The 16,674-nt window shown below is 46.4% G+C and overlaps 1 pseudogene; it reads right to left on the bottom strand.

Annotated features, from left to right (window-relative positions):
• LOC123130628 (uncharacterized) overlaps nucleotides 1-7,245 on the bottom strand; it is a 17,052-nt pseudogene extending 9,807 nt beyond the window's left edge.
• Between the last annotated feature and the right edge of the window lie 9,429 nt (nucleotides 7,246-16,674).

A 16,674-nucleotide genomic window follows, 5' to 3' on the forward strand; every position in this document is an offset into this window, starting at 1 on the left:
GCCGGTGGGAGGCGCACGACGGCGTGGCGCCCCGGCGCGGAAGCGGCGCCTCGGGCATGGCGGCGGGGATGACAGGCGCGGGGCGGCGGCGGTTGGGTCCCACGGGCCCGCGATGGGCCTGGCGGGCCGCGACGGTGGGGAGGAGAGAGAAGGGCGGCGATGGACAGGTGGCAGCGCACGATTGGGCGCGGGACGAGGCGGACATGTCCGGGCAAGAGGGTGGACGTGTCCGTCGGCGGGAGGAAGAAGAAGCTAGGGTTGGACCGCGAAATGATCCGAAATTTCGGGGAGGGGTGTTCTTTTATAGGTAGAGGAAGCTAGGAGAGTCCAAATGAGGTGCGGTTTTCGGCCACGCGATCGTGATCGAACGATCGAGATGATGGAGGGGAGATAGGTGGGTTTTGGGCCACTTTGGAAGGGTGTTGGGCTGCAACACACACGAGGCCTTTTCGGTCCCTCGGTTAACCGTTGGAGTATCAAACGAAGTTCAAATGGTACGAAACTTGACAGGCGGTCTACCAGTAGTAAACCAAGGCCGCTTGGCAAGTCTCGGTCCAATCCGGAAATGTTTAACCCCCAAGAGTAGGCGCGCTCCCGAGGGGCCGCAGGCGGGGCTCCCGAGGCAGCGCCGGCCTTGAAAGCGGAGGTTTTGCCGACGGCTTGAAGAGCCGCTCTTCGAAGACGCCAGGCTCTTGGGATAGTCGCTTGGATGCTCTTTTGGCGATGTCGTTGGCCTCCTTGTTGGTGTCACGAGGCACGTGCTGCAATTCTAGACCTAGGAACTGCTTCTCCATTTTGCATACGTCCGCGAGGTATGGCCCCATGTGCTCGTCCCTTGGCTCGTACACCTTATTGGAGAAGTTGACGAGGAGCTGCGAGTCACCCCTGATGGTGAGGCGCTTCACCCTAGGGCCACCGCACCTTAAGGGCAGCTATGAGGCCTTCGTACTCCGTGATGTAGTTAGAGACCTTCTTGTCCTGCTGGAAGCAGAGTTGCACGGCATAATAGAGTTTGTCCTGAGTGGGCGAGATGAGCACCGTTCCAGCCCCCGCGCCCTGGCGTGCAAACGCGCTATTGAAATACATAACCCAGCCGTCGGGCGCTTCACTTCCCGACGAGAGGGATCGGTCCTCGCCTGCTTCAAGCCCCGGGGCATCCGTCCATTCTGCCACGAAATCGGCGAGCACGGCTCCCTTGATGACCCTGGTTGTGCTGAACTCCAGCTGGAATGCCTGCAACTCGATGTTCCATTCGGCGACCCTTCCAACAGCGTTGGGGCTCCTGAGTACCCTCTCCAGCGGGTAAGCCGAGACGACCTTGATTGGATGACCTTGAAAGTAGTGTCGTAGCTTACGCGAGGCAACCAAGAATGCGAGCAAGAGCTTCTGAAGCATGACATACCATGCCCTTGCGTCCCGCAGTACCGTGCTGACGAAATACACTGGGTGCTCGACGTGGGCGGGCGCGCCGACGGGGCCTACGTCTGTCGGAGGTTGAGGCGCCTCCGGAAGCGGTGGGACCCCCGAAGCCCGGTCGCTCATTGGGGCCTCTGCAGGCCCAAGGACGTCGTCTTGCTGGGCTTGGTCATCCATTGGCGTTGCTGCAGCCCTTGCGGTGCCCTCCGGGTCTTGTGTCGCTCCGGCTGGGGGCGTAGCTCGGCGCGACGTATCCTTGGCCTGGCTCTCATCCCTATCCGCCACCAAAACTGCGATGGCGGAATAAGAAGTGGCGACAAGGTAGAGCACCAGGGGCTCGAGAGGGCGGGGCGCCACCATCACCGAAAGGCTGGTCAGGTATCTTTTGAGGTCTTGAAATGCTTGGTCAGCCTCCGGGGTCCACTCAAATGGGCCCTTCTTCATCAGCTTGAAGAATGGTAGGGCGCGCTCTTCCAGCTTGAAGATGAAGCGCCCTAGCGAAGTCACGCAGTCGTCAAGCTTCTGCATCTCCTTGAGGGTTTGCGGTGGGTTCATGTCTTCGATTGCCTTGACCTTCTCCGGGTTGGCCTTGATCCCAGCTTGGCGGAAGGGACACCAAACACGCACTTCTCCGGGTTGAGCCGCAAGTCCATCTGATGCAGGCTCGCGAGGGTTTCCTCCAGGTCCTGAATCAAAGTTCTCGCCTCCCGAAACATTACCACAATATCGTCGACGTAGGCTTCAGCGTTCCTCCCGAGCTGCTGACCCAGGGTGATGTGCATCAGTCGTTGGAAGGTCGCGCCTGCATTGCGCAACCCGAATGGCATACAAGTGTAGCAGTACACCCCGCACGGGGTTAAGAAGACCGTCTTCTCCACATCCTCTACCGCCATCTTGATCTGATGATAGCCCGAGAACACATCTAGGAAGCATAGCAGGTCGCATTCGGTGGTGGAGTCAGCGATCTGGTCGATGCGTGGGAGTGAGAACGGATCTTGGGGACAAGCCTTGTTGAGGTTGGTGAAATAGACACACATGTGTTCCTTCGCACCTTTCTTTGGCACGACGACGGGGTTCGCCAGCCACTCGGAGTACCGAACCTCGCGAATGACACCCGCCGTCTCCAGCTTGCGGGTATCCTGAACGATAAAGGACTGCTTCTCCGTGGATTGTCGCCGCGCTTTCTGCTTCACAGGGCGCACATTGGGGCACACCCTCAAGTGATGCTCGATCACCCCTCTTGGGACCCCTACCAGCTGTTTGGGTTCCCATGCGAATACTTCCTTGTTTGCGCGCAAGAACTTCACCAATGCCTTCTCTCGATCCGGGTCGAGGTTGGCATCTATGGTGAAGGCGGCTCCAGAGGACCCATCTTCCTTGACCGGCACTTGCTTGGTTTCTGCCCGATCTTGAGTGAACAACTGCTTCTTCTTAGCTGGTGCTGCCTCCTTGACTCCGGAGGTGACCTCATCGGCCGGTCATGCTGCCACGGCGGTTTTGAGGACAAGCCTGAGCGCTACCAGAGCTTTCTTGGTATCTCCGACCATGGTGAAAATGTCCTTGCTCCCAAGCATCTTCATGAGGTTGTAGGCCGGATGGGTTGTCGCCATAAACTGAGCCAGTGCCGGGTACCCGAGGATGGCGTTGTACGAGAGGCCAATACGGACGATGTCGAAGTCGATCAGCTCAATGCGATAGTTGTCGCGGGTGTCGAAGGTCACGGGAAGACGAATATGCCCCAAGGGGCTGGCGGAGCCGCCGACGACCCCGAAGAAGGGCTTGCTAGGGCGGACCGCTCGAGCGACATGTGAAGGAGGCTAAAAGCCTCCACAGAGAGCACATTGAGGCCGGCGCCGTCGTCAATGAGGGTCTTGGTGACAGCTATGCTGCAGATGGTGGGCGTGCAAAGCATTGGGAGCATGTCCGAGCCGACGGTGGTGATTGGGTGATCCCCCGAGTCGAAGGTCAGGTCGGCCTTGGGCGCCGCCCAACCCGGGGGAGCTCCCTGTCGCGCTGAAGCGGCGTCGATCTGGCGAAGAAAGGGTTTGGTGTGACGGCCCAAGGACAGCGCTTGCAAGCCGCCTAGGAGGGCCGCGACAGCGAGGGGCGCCGATGCCGTGAAACACGCAGCGAAGAGGCTGCGTAGCTCCTCCCAAGATGCCTCCATAGATTTTAGGAGGTTGAGCAGTCAGGCGCGCGGTGCACCGGTGAGGGCCATGGAAAGCTAGTTGGTCATGACCTTGTTGTCGCCCCCAGCCTGGACGGCCTCTTCATGCGCCAGCAGGAAGGCCGACGGGTCCGCCGCGCCGTCGTAACGCGGCGGCATCTCTAGCTTGAATTTGGATGGCTACTGCACCCGCTACAAGGCGAGGGCTAAGGCTCGGAGCCCCCTGGCCCCGCCATGGGCACCGTCATCGCAGCCGGAAGAGCAACGCCGGCAATAGGGGCAAGTCGCGGTGATGGCGGAGCATGGATCAACGGAAGGAAGGCTTCGACGCACCTCTACCTGGCGCGCCAAATGTCGAATTTCGGGTTCCGGCAAAACACTTGAGGTTCGAACACTGGGGTGCGCACGAAGATCTCTCCTCCCCCTTGCACTCTCCCTCACCGCGATCTCAAGGTTCAGCGCGTCGAACTCGCAGAACAAAGGGACACAAGATTTATACTGGTTCGGGCCAACGATATGGTGTAATACCCTACTCCAGTGTGGTGTGGTGGATTGCCTCTTGGGCTAAGGATGAACAGTTACAAGGGAAGAACAGCCTCCTGAAGAGAGATGCTTTTGTGCTTGGTGAGTTCGTGTGGATGAGGATGATCCGAATGGCCTTGGATCTGTTGCCTCCAACTGTGGTGGCTAGCCCTAATTATAGAGGCCCTGATCCTCTTCCCAAATGCTGGTGGGAAGGGATGCCACAACAGCCAAATTTGAAGGGAGACAACTAGTACAAGTTATCCTGACTAAAGGTGGTCTTCGTCTGCCAAAGGCTCTGGTGGTGACGTCGTCCTAGGCTCCACGGTGACCTCCGTCCTGCCGTTCTGCTGGTCTTGGTCTCGTTGCGCTGATATGAAAATCTTTGCCTGATGCTTCGGGACTCCTCACCTGCGCTTACCTCTTTAGCACCAAAAAGAAAATGAGGACATTGTGCGCGCTGACGCCCGCCTGACGCCCGCGTCACAGGAAACTCGTGAGGTGCCCTTTGCCTTGATCTATCTGTCCCTCGCGAGCCATTCTGATGAGGCCGTCTCTGAGGAGGTCTTGCGTCGTCCGCCTCGCGAGGCTGGGCCCCTCGCGAGGGTGTTGAGTGTTTGCTGATGAAGATGGGCCGCACGGGGCCGCTGGTGGAGCCACGCCGTGGGCCGCAGACAGGCATGTCTGGGGACCCCCGTTCCCAGGACACCGACAGCGCAGAAAATCAACAAGTGAATAGACTCAAAGGTAAGGCTCAAGAGGCCTATACATGGACGCAGAGGGGGGGCAGCAACAATTTTTGGATAAATTGCGATAGCCAGGATTTGAACTCTGATCCTTAGACCCTGATACCATGTTAAGCTTCATGCATTAGCCAATGCAACTAAAAGTCCAAACTATGAAAAGGGCTACGCAATCCACATATACACTTCAACACCACCTCTCATATGTGACACGGGAAGTCAGCACTTGAATAGACTCAGGTATGACTCAAGAGGCCTATACGTGGACACAGAGGGGAGCAGCAGCAATTTTTGGACAAATTGCAAAAGCCAGGACTTGAACTAAGACCTTAGGCTCTAATACCATGTGTCCACGTATAGGCCTCTTGAGTCATACCTCCGAGTCTAGACTTCTCACATCACACGTGAGAGGGGGTGTTGAAGTATACATGTGGAATATCTCACCCTTTCCATCAGTTCAAACTTTTGGTTGCATTGTGATAGGAGTTGGGTTCCTACTGGGTCGGTTGTAGGGGTGGAAGGGGGCTTGGCGTGGAGGAAGGCGAGGTCTCCGGCGCTGGGGCGCCATCGCGCGCGAGAGAGAGGGCGCAGGAGGCGGCAGCTAGAGTTATGTCTCCCGACTCCCTTCAGGAAGCCGAGTAAATATGATTGCTTCTGCTTAACTTCAAAGGAGTCCTTACATAAGTTTATATAATCTCCAAATACGATAACTGAGCTAAGCCCCTAATAACGATTAGATAACTGGGCTGAGCTGTAGTATATGCCGGCCATAACACATTGGCTAGTGCATGAAGCTTAACACAGAGGGTGCAGGTTTATGATAACTTGTCGGTAACATTCCACCATGTGGCCAGTACGGAAGGACAAATCCAGCGAGTTGTATGACACAAGAATGCCCTAGAGTCTGTCCAAACCGCTCAAGTTGCATTTCTGGAAAATAAATCAAATATCCTTAGATTTGTAGGTTGTACTAGCCAAGGAGAACTTGTTTGGCTGGCTAGTGGTTACAGCAGAATGATTTTGCTCGAAGTTGTACTTCTGAAAGTAAATCAAATATTCTTAGATTGGTAGATTTACTAGCCAAATAGAACTTGTTTGGCTGGTTAGTTGTTACAACAGAATGATTTTGTTAAGTAGCAACCTGAACTCTGACCTGGGGACTATTCCTATCGTTTCTGGATATGTAGATTTCCGTACACTGTTGAACCTAAGGTGCTAACTCTTGACAGATTTAAAAGCCATATGTTCATAGGAAAAATGTCCGTGCCATCTCACCGTTGCTCCCTGTATTGTGTTTAACAAATTTAGTGATCAAATTGTGCATATCATCACCAATTAAGTTAGAACTCTGTCACACTTGATACGATCTAACAAACTCAACTGAGCTCTCGGGTTGTATTTCTATCTTTAACAGGTAACTGACCAAAAATTATATGGTTACCATGCGGAAATGCTAATAACAATCCGAGACTATAAGGTAGAACTTTGTTTGCGCACATGACAAAACCACAAATGTATAGAAATTGCCAGGCATATAACTACACTTTTTCCAGATAAGACAAAGCAACTACTCCCTCCGTCCCAAAATTCTTGTCTTAAATTTGTTTAGATACGGATGTATCTAACACTAAAATGTAACTAGATACATTCATATTTAAACAAATCTAAGAAAAGAAATTTGGGACGGAGGGAGTACAATATAGTGCCAGATCTTTGTGCCGCTACGTCACACTTTGATACCAAACTAGAGTACCGAAATTTCCATATTTTTATGTATATATATTATTATGCAAATGTGTGTAAGTTATCATCTCCGAATGGACATGAAACTGATAGAGACCAAGATCATGATCAATGCAAGGCAAAGATGACGACTTGATCATAACTAAGCCTTTTGGTAAACCAATATGCTCTTGCCCTATTTGATGTCCTTTAGTACAGAGACTCGCAGATATAAACAAACAACTAAAACCTTGAATTTACAATTTGACTAAAAGGTCGGTGGAAAATGAGAAGCAGGCAACAGAATATACAAAGTTATAGAAGAAGTACCTGAAATACAATAGTAGCAGCTAGTTTGGCCACGAAACCTACATACGTTTGAGTGCAATTCACATCCTCCGAACCTACTTTCGGCTGCAGTTTTGCATAGTAAGCATACAGCATATAAAGAGTATGAAAGGGGATAAAGGTTACAACTGAAAATGGGAGTGTTAGACCTTTGGAAAAGCTATTCTGCTGCTTCGTATCAAACATTTGCTTTAATTTGCATCCAAGTTTGACGGAGAGAGTGCTTAGCAAAACTCCTCCGGCAACAAGAATCCAGTTTGGTCCTCCTCCTTCGAGATGATCTACTCTTCCTGCCTTCTGTATGCCCCTATTCATCTTAGACTTCATCCTAACTCCTAAGGGCGCGCTTGGTATAGGTGTAACTCAATACAGAGGTGTAAGATTTACACGTGTATTTTACTGGGCATGACTGTTTTTGGGCAGGAAATGAAACCGGCCGGTGGAGGCGTGTATTTCTTTTACAGGTGTATTCTGACGAAAACGCTAATCCAAACAGAGCCTAAGATAGCCAGTTTATTCAGCCAAATGTATAAATGCAGTAGCTTGACACATGTATGACAATGTTTTCAGCACCACGGCTCCCATATCGGTACAGACAAGAGAATATCTAACCTACCAAAACATGCAGCATATGGGTCTCCACGGTAGTTTATTTCTCAACAACAATAACCTTCTGTTTTAAAAAAGTTAGTATAACATATGGCCTCAATGAATAAGCAGATACAATACGGAAATTTGGCGTTGGCAGAACAACCAGTGAAAGCTAAAAATGCATCACTACCTCACTTCTCAAGTGCATGTCACCATGGGATCCACTCAGTGAACCTTTGGCAGCCTAAAATGACCAATACATCGAAGGGCTGATAAGTATGTCATTAGATTTTTCTTGCATTTTATGCACCTTTTGTTATCTTTTATGACATATTATGGTTGGAAACTGCAGTCAAAGTTTTGCATTAGAGGTCGAAGAGACATAACAAGATCTCATCACTTGAGACACGATCACCTCCCACAGGTTGATGCTCTTTCCTTCAGTTACGAGTATACGACCTAGGCCTGCTGTTTTGTCTCGCGTCGCCTAGCCGGCTGTGTCCTTCAGAGGTTTTTATTTTTCCTATTTTGGTCCGCCTATGTTGTCTCAACATAGCCGGTCTCAAGCCCGGGTAAAGGAGGAGGGTTGTGATAGGCTTGGCGAGCCAACGTAAAAACTCAGCCACTCTTATGGAGATGAAACCCAAAAGATTTTCGTTGGGGCGTGACCCTCTCAGCGACGCGCTACATCGGAACCCGGGTGTGGTGGAAAATGGGCAAGGGCCGGGCCGTCACCCCCAAGGTGGCGCGCTGTATCTTGATCCGGATACGGTGGCAAGTGAGCGAGGATCGGGTCGTCGCATCCTTAGTGGCGCGCTACATCGGCGCCCGGATGTAGTGGAAAATGGGCAAGGGTCTTCGCATTTGACTCGACGAGTGCGAAGGGTAAGGAGCTAGCCGAGCCTAGGAGGATTCGCTTAGGTAGCTGGAACGTAGGGTCTCTGAGAGGAAAGCTTCAGGAGCTAGTTGATGCAGCGGTGAGGAGAGGTGTTGATATCCTTTGCGTCCAAAAAACCAAATGGAGAGGACAGAAGGCGAAGGAGGTGGAGGATACCGGCTTCAAGCTGTGGTACACAGGGACGGCTGCAAACAGAAATGGCGTAGGCATCTTGATCAACAAGAGCCTCAAGTATGGAGTGGTAACGTCAAGAGACGTGGGGACCGGATTATCCTGGTCAAGCTGGTAGTTGAGGACTTGGTTCTCAATGTTATCAGCGCATATGCCCCGCAAGTAGGCCACAATGAGAACACCAAGAGGGAGTTCTGGGAAGGCCTGGAAGACATGGTTAGGAGTGTACCGATTGGTGAGAAGCTCTTCATAGGAGGAGACCTCAATGGCCACGTGGGTACATCTAACACAGGTTTTGAAGGGGCGCACGGGGGCTTTGGCTATGGCATCAGGAACGTCATCAAGCCTACAAGCTAGTCAAACGACATCAAGTTTTGTTGTCATGTCAGCACTTATAGTGGGTCCCATCCATCGGAACAGTGTCAACATGCCTTTAGTTATTGTTTAGTGTTTTCTCCAAACTGTCAGTAAAAAACCAAAAAATGGAAAGAAAAAAAGGTGGTGACTTTTTTACTTAGGGTCCTCAATTGTGCTGATTTTTTACAATTTACTTGTTTATTTCTGCATGTATGGATCAAGACTACCTGACGTGCACCTTCTCACATCATTTTTCACAAATGAAGTGTTTGCTCCCTTGTTTGGGTTGTTTGTTTGTTGGGATGTTTGGAGTCATTTGTTCATTTTTCGATGAACATCAACAACCGAAAAGTCGACTGAGGCCCTCTGGTACTTGTGAGTTGCGTTGGTATTTTCTCCGAAGAGGAAGGGTGAAGCAGTACAGTAGAGATAAATATTTTCCTCAGTGAGAACCAACGTTTATCGAACCAGAAGGAGCACTGACATATCTCCAATGTATCTATAATTTATGAAGTATTCATGCCATGTTTACAACAATTTTATATGAATGGAATTAACCCGAACTGGCGTTATTTTCAGTAGAACTACCGTGGTGTTGTTTTTTGTATAGAAATAAAAGTTCTCAGATTGGGCTAAAAACTTACGGTGATTTTTTATGGACCAAAAGAGACCCCCGAAGCCTGGGAGGAGGACCAAATGATGTCCAGGGAAGCGACAAGCTCAAGGGGCGCAAGTCCCCCCCCCCTCAGGGCGCGCCTATCGAGCTTGTCGCTCCCTCGTGGGGCCCCTGGCGTGAAACCGACGTAAAAAATTCCTATAAATATAGAAAAACCCAAAAAGAAACCTAGAACTTCCGCTCCGCCGCCGCAAACCTCTGTTCCGAAGTGATCTCATCCGGATATCTGTTCCGGCACCTTGCAGGAGGGGGAAATCATCACCGTAGGCCATCTTCATCATCCTGGTGGTCTCCTTGTCCAGGAGGGAGTAGTTCACCCTCAGGGCTGAGGGTATATACTAGTAGCCATGTGTTTGATCTCTCTCTCTCTCGTATTCTTGATTTGGCACGATCTTGATGTACCGCGAGCTTTGTTAATATAGTTGGGTCATATGGTGTTCTTCCCTCTCTATCTCTTGTTGTGATGAATTGAGTCTTGCTCTCTGGGGTTTCGTTATGTTGGATTGAATATTGGATTTGAGATCACTTAATGTATGTCTTGCGTGTGGATACCCGCGGTGACAATGGGGTGTTCTATTGAGTTACTTGATGTATGTTTTGGTAATCAACTTGCGGATTTCCATGGAGACATTGCGGTGATCTTGGCATAGGGGTTGATACACATTTTTGTCCTACGTTCTCCGATAGAAATTTTGGACAATTCTTCGTCCCATGTTCAGCGATTCTTATATGATTCAATTATATTAGCATTGTTGAGAGATGGCACTAGTGAAAGTATGAACCATATTCCTTGTTTCTAAGCATTGCAATACCATTTGTGCTTCATTTTATCACTTGCTACTTTGCTGTTTTTATTATTTTAGATTACAAAAACCCATATCTATTATCCATACTACACTTGTATCACCATCTCTTCGTTGAACTAGTGCACCTATACAATTTACCATTGTATTGGGTGTGTTGGGGACATAAGAGATTTCTTGTATTTAATTGCAGGGTTATTTGAGAGAGACCATCTTCATCCTACATCTCCCATGGATTGATAAACCTTAGGCTATCCACCTGAGGAAAATTTGCGACTGTTCTACAAAACTCTGCTCTTGGAGGCCAAACGCGAGTCTACAAGAATAAGTTGTGTAGTAGACATCATGCTCTTTTCAAGCACCGTAGCCGGGGAGGTGAGTGCTTGAAGGTATATCTTTAGATCTTGCAACTGAATCTTTTAGTTTCTTGTTTTATCACTAGTTTGGTTGATAAAAGAAAACTACAAAAAATGGAATTGAGGTTGCCTCAAATGTTTTATCTTTATAATGTTTTTCTTGAAAATGATGGATCGGAAAATTGTGCCAAAGTGTTAGAAGAGGAATTCAATAAAATGTTTGGCATAGAATCTTTGAATGATAAGAATGATTGCAATGTTGTTAGTATGCTTTCTATGAATATCCATGATCCTAATGATATGCAAAGTCATAAGCTTGGGGATGCTATATTTTATGAAGATGATATTTTTAGTCCCCCAAGTTCTGATGAGCAACTTTATTATGATGATAACATGCCTCCTATTTATGATGATTACAATGATGAAAGTGGGTTTTAAAGAGTGTCAAATATAGGTAGTAATGATCCCACTATTTTGGAGGGTGTTGAATCTTATTGGAATAATGATAAAAGTGGATTTTGGGAGGTCATGACTTTATGTAATGAAGATTCCACTATTTTGGAAGAGGTTTCAATTGATTATGAGAACGAAGTTGTTGTCTATGATGATTATGGTGATGGCATGAATGCTATAAAGAGTAATGATAACCATGAAAGTTGTCATCATGAATTTAATGTTCAATTGTATTATGTCAATCAAGTATCTCATGATAGTTATTTTGTTGAGTTTCCTCCAACTATTATTGATGAGAAAAAATTTGTTTATGTGGAGAGTAATAAAATTTTTATGCATGTGGATCATGAAAATAATGCTTTATGTGATAGCTATATTGTTGAATTCATTCATGATGCTACTAAAAATTATTATGAGAGAGGAATGAATGCTTTTACATATCTCAATAATACCAAGTTTCCTCTCTATGTGTTGAAAGTTTTGAAGTCATGCTCGTTTTGCCTCACTATGCTAGTTGATTCTTACTCCCATAAATTGTTTGCTCACAAAATCCCTATGCATAGGAAGTGAGTTAGGCTTAAATGTGCTTGCCATGTGATTCATGATGCTCTCCTACATGTTTCAATTACTATTCTTATGTGAGCATCATTAAAATCAGTATGCCTAGCTAAAAGGCATTAAAGAAGAGCGTTTGTTGGGAGACAACCCAATACTTATACCTACTGTTTTTGTGTGTTCACATGATTAAGCTACTGTAGTAATCATGTTTTATAGCTTTTGTTTCAAGAAAGTTCCATGTAAAGCCTTTGGGATAGTGTGGATGATAGTTGACTTCATTCTGTGCAAAAACAGAAACTTTTGCATCCAGTGCTGGAATTTCTATAATTCACTGGGATGTGATAAAATTCTGAAATTTTTACACATGATTGATATACAAATTTTCTATGTTGTCCTAATTTTTCATAATTTGTGGAGTTACATAAGTATGGTGTTTGTTCAAATCATTACAGATTGTTCTGTTATTAATGCATAGTTTGCTTGTTTTATAGTTTCTATTGTTTATATTAGTCAATATAAATTGTGGAAATGATAGAGTATAGTAATAATTATGTGAGAAAAATTATGAATCTTGTCTTGATAATACCAAAGTGAATGATTTTCTCACGAAGTTTCGTTAAGTTTTGTGTGATTGAAGTTTTCAAGTTTTGGGTGAGATATAGATATGAGGAGAATAAGGAGTGGCAAGACCCGATGCTTGGGTATTCCCAAAGCACTCCAAGGTAATATCTAAGAAAGACCCAAGCGTCCAAGCTTGGGGATGCCCCGAAAGGCATCCCCTCTTTCGTCTTCAACATTATCGGCAACCTCACTTGGAGCTATATTTTTATTCGTCACATGATATGTGTTTTGTTTGGAGCATCATTTTCTTTTGTTGAGATTTGCTTGCTATTATTTAGAATAATTTTTGTATCCTTTATTTCAATAAAAGTGTCAAGTATAGCCTTTACCATGCTTGGTTTGCATGTTCATGAGTTGCTGTTTCAAAATAGGAAGTTTTCTATTATTGTCTGAATTCTTCTGGAAAGTCAGAATATGATAAAATCTTGACATTTTTACACAGTAAGGTATGATAATTTTTCTATAGTGTGGTAATTTTTCAGAATTTTTGGAGTTAAATAAATATGAATAATTCTTCATCTTGTCCTGTTTAGACAGATTGTTGTTATGTTTGCATATGTTTGCTTGTTTAAAGATTCTATTTGAGGATATGAGTACTAAATATGCAGAGGCATTTAGTATGCAATGTTTAATAATAATTTTATTGTTTTTTATAGTATAGAATGATAAGGTTTTGCATTGATTTATAGTAACTTATCTCATGAGTTCTTTTGAGTTTTGTGTGGATGAAGTTTCTTAGATTTAGGAGAAGCCGTGATATGAGATGAATTAAGGAGACACAAGAGCTCAAGCTTGGGGATGCCCAAGGTATCCCAAGATAATATTCCAAGAAGTCTCAAGCATCTAATCTTGGGCATGCCCGGTAGTGTAGGACCGAAAGTAGGTCTAGAGGGGGGGGGTGATTAGACTACTTGACCAAATTAAAATCTAACCTTTTGCCAATTTTAGTTGTGGGTAGATTTTAGCAATTAGAACAAGTCAAGTAATCAACCTACACATGCAATTCTGAGAGTGTAGCGGAAAGTAAAACATTGCATATGAAGGTAAAGGGAAGGGTTTGGAGAGTGCAAACGCAATGATGACGCGTGGATTTTTGGCGTGGTTTCAATAGGTGGTGCTATCGTACATCCACGTTAATGGAGACTTCAACCCACAAAGGGTAACATTTGTGCGAGTCCACGGAGGGCTCCACCCACGAAGGGTCCACGAAGAAGCAACCTTGTCTATCCCACCATGGCCATCGCCCACAAAGGACTTGCCTCACTCGGGTAGATCTTCATGAAGTAGGCGATCTCCTTGCCCTTACAAACTTCTTGGTTCAACTCCACAATCTTGTTGGAGGCTCCTGAGCGACACCTAACCAATCTAGGACACCACTCTCCAAAAGGTAATAGATGTTGTGTTGATGATGAACTCCTTGCTCTTGTGCTTCAAATGATAGTCTCCCCAACACTCAACTCTCTCTTTCTCTCAGATTTGGACATGGTGGAAAGATGATTTGAGTGGAAAGCAACTTGGGGAAGGCTAGAAATCAAGAATCTTGTGGTAGGATTGGAATAGTTTGATCTCCACACATGACTAAGTGGTTCTCTCTCAGAAAATGTATACTAGAAGTGTAGACACGTTCTGATGTCTCTCTCTCACATGGAGAAGGGGGTGGAGTGGTATATATAGCCTCCACACAAAATCCAACCGTTACACACATTTGACCCAACTCGATCAGACCAAATAGAAGAACTCAGTGAGACTGATTTAGTTCAAAATGTGAACGTTAGGAATCTCGGTGGGACCGACTAAACAACTCGGTACAACCGATGTGCTAGGGCTTAGGGCAAACATCAACTTGGTGGCACCGATTGCATCAACTAGTGAGACTGAAGTGAAGTAATAAGGCAACAAAGAAGATGTCAAGCCAACTCGGTGTGACCGGTCGCAATTTCGGTGAGACCGAAATAATTGCAACAGGCAACAGAGACTTGGCAAGGCCATCTTGGTGAGACCGAGATCAGTATCGGTGTGACCGAACTGTTAGGGTTTCTGGCAGTGGCTATGTCAAATGAACTCGGTGGCGCCGGATAGGAAATATCGGTGGGGCCGAGTTTGACTTTGGGTTTTGGACATATTTGGAATGAGAAAGTGGTTGAGGGCTTTGGAGCAATATCACTAAGCATTTTGAGCAAGCAAGCCATTAAGCAACACCTCATCCCCTTCTTATAATATTGGCTTTCCTATGGACTCAATGTGATCTTGGATCACTAAAATATAAATGAAGAGTCTTGAGCTTTTGCCAATATGTGTCCTTAGCATTTTGAGGGGTCCACATCTCTAGTCCATGCCATGCCATTCATTGAACTCTCTGAAATATTAAACTTGAATGGATGTTAGTTCAATGAGCTATATGTTGTTATGAATTACCAAAACCACCCAGGGATTAGTTGCACTTTCTATCTCCCGCTTTTTGGTAATTGACGACAACATATAGACCAAATCTTCGACAAATGATAATATGAATGAAATACATCATCGCTTATGTGATAAGAAAGAGCTCCCCCTAAATGTGTGCATTGTTTAAAATTTGTGTTTGAATGCAAATGCACAATCGATTAGGATCATGGGTCACTCTTCCATGTCACATACATCTTTGTGGAGTGCTCAAAATGATAAGAATTAAATAACATGCATCATCACCAAAGATACAAGTGATTGATCATACACAAACATTCATGGATATGATCATGCAAGAACACATTAAGAATATTATGATCAAACACATGATCACATAAGTATCTCATGAGCATAACACAAATTGTAGCATAGGAATCAACAACCAAACAACCAAAGTAGCAAGTAGCAAGGCAAATAAAACCAACAAAAGGCAAAAGGCACTCTCTCTCGAAGCCTATGATCTATACACTTTCTCCCCCTTGGCACAAAGTTCGAAAATATATAGTGCTATGCGGCACTCTAGGCACGATCTCCGGGAGCTCCTAAAGGGGTCTTTTGGCTTGTAGATCTAGTTTGCGTAGATGGCGTTGATATGACTACGTCTGCAAATGCTTCTGCTGAAGTCTGTGGAGCTGGACGAGTGGATACTAGAGGAGCAACTAGAGTTGTGGTGGTAGGAGCAGAGTGAGGTGGCCTCATGTCTGCAACTAGTACTATAGCTGACCTCTATGCCCTTGGCACTGACTGGAATATATTTGTAGTGGGTCTATCATCATCATCCTCAACATCATCTCGAAGCTTCTTCACAATGGTCTGAATCTCTGTGACCTTCACATCTAGGTCATACATCTTGCTCTCAATTATCCTCTCTAAGCTTTCCAGATTCCGAGTCAAGGTGGCCAAGCTCTTCTCAGTCCTCACGGTGGCTTCAAGCAGATAACTGAGTTGATTTCGCTTGGTCTTGAGATTCACCACTAGAGCATTTGGAGCACTTGCTGCCTTTGCTGCTTTTGCAGCCTTTGCTTTCTCAATCTTCGCCTGGGCCTCAGCACATGTAGGATGGGATGCATCCATGACAACCTCGTTGTCCTCAAAATCTGGCCTCAGCGGTAGATGCTCTCTATCAAGCAGATATGTCCCAGTTCCCACCTTGGAGTTGATCAACATCTGGATGTGTGGGGCATATCCACAAGACCTCTTATGGTCGTCTACTGTCCTCTTTACTGTCTCAACAATCAAGCTCATGACTTTGAACTTACGAGGAATGTCAAACAAATGAAGCAAGTATGCCGCAAGATAGTGTTCATTGTGGTCAAACCGGCAAGCAGATAATATATTGATCCTAGCTTGTGCCAGTACAAAAAAAAGACACATCCGTGACATTTTGGGCCGAACGAATTTTTTCCGGTCATACTTATGACACTTCTATGACGATAATTGTGACAAAACCTAGTATCATCATAGATGTGGTGGGGTCCTACTTCTATGACAAAAAATCATGACTAAACAACTCGGTGGGACCGACTAAACAACTCGGTAGAACCGATGTGCTAGGGCTTAGGGCAAACATCAACTTGGTGGCACCGATTGCATCTACTAGTGAGACCAAAGTGAAGCAATAAGGCAACATAGAAGATGTCAAGCCAACTCGGTGTGACCGATCGCAATTTCGGTGAGACCGAAATAATTGCAACAGGCAATAGAGACTTGGCAAGGCCATCTCGGTGAGACCAAGATCCGTATCGGTGTGACCGAACTGTTAGGGTTTATGGCAGTGGCTATGTCAAATGAACTCAGTTCCGTTGGATAGGAAATATCGATGGGGCC

Source organism: Triticum aestivum, chromosome 6A, assembly GCF_018294505.1.
Source record: "Triticum aestivum cultivar Chinese Spring chromosome 6A, IWGSC CS RefSeq v2.1, whole genome shotgun sequence".
NCBI lineage: Eukaryota > Viridiplantae > Streptophyta > Magnoliopsida > Poales > Poaceae > Triticum > Triticum aestivum.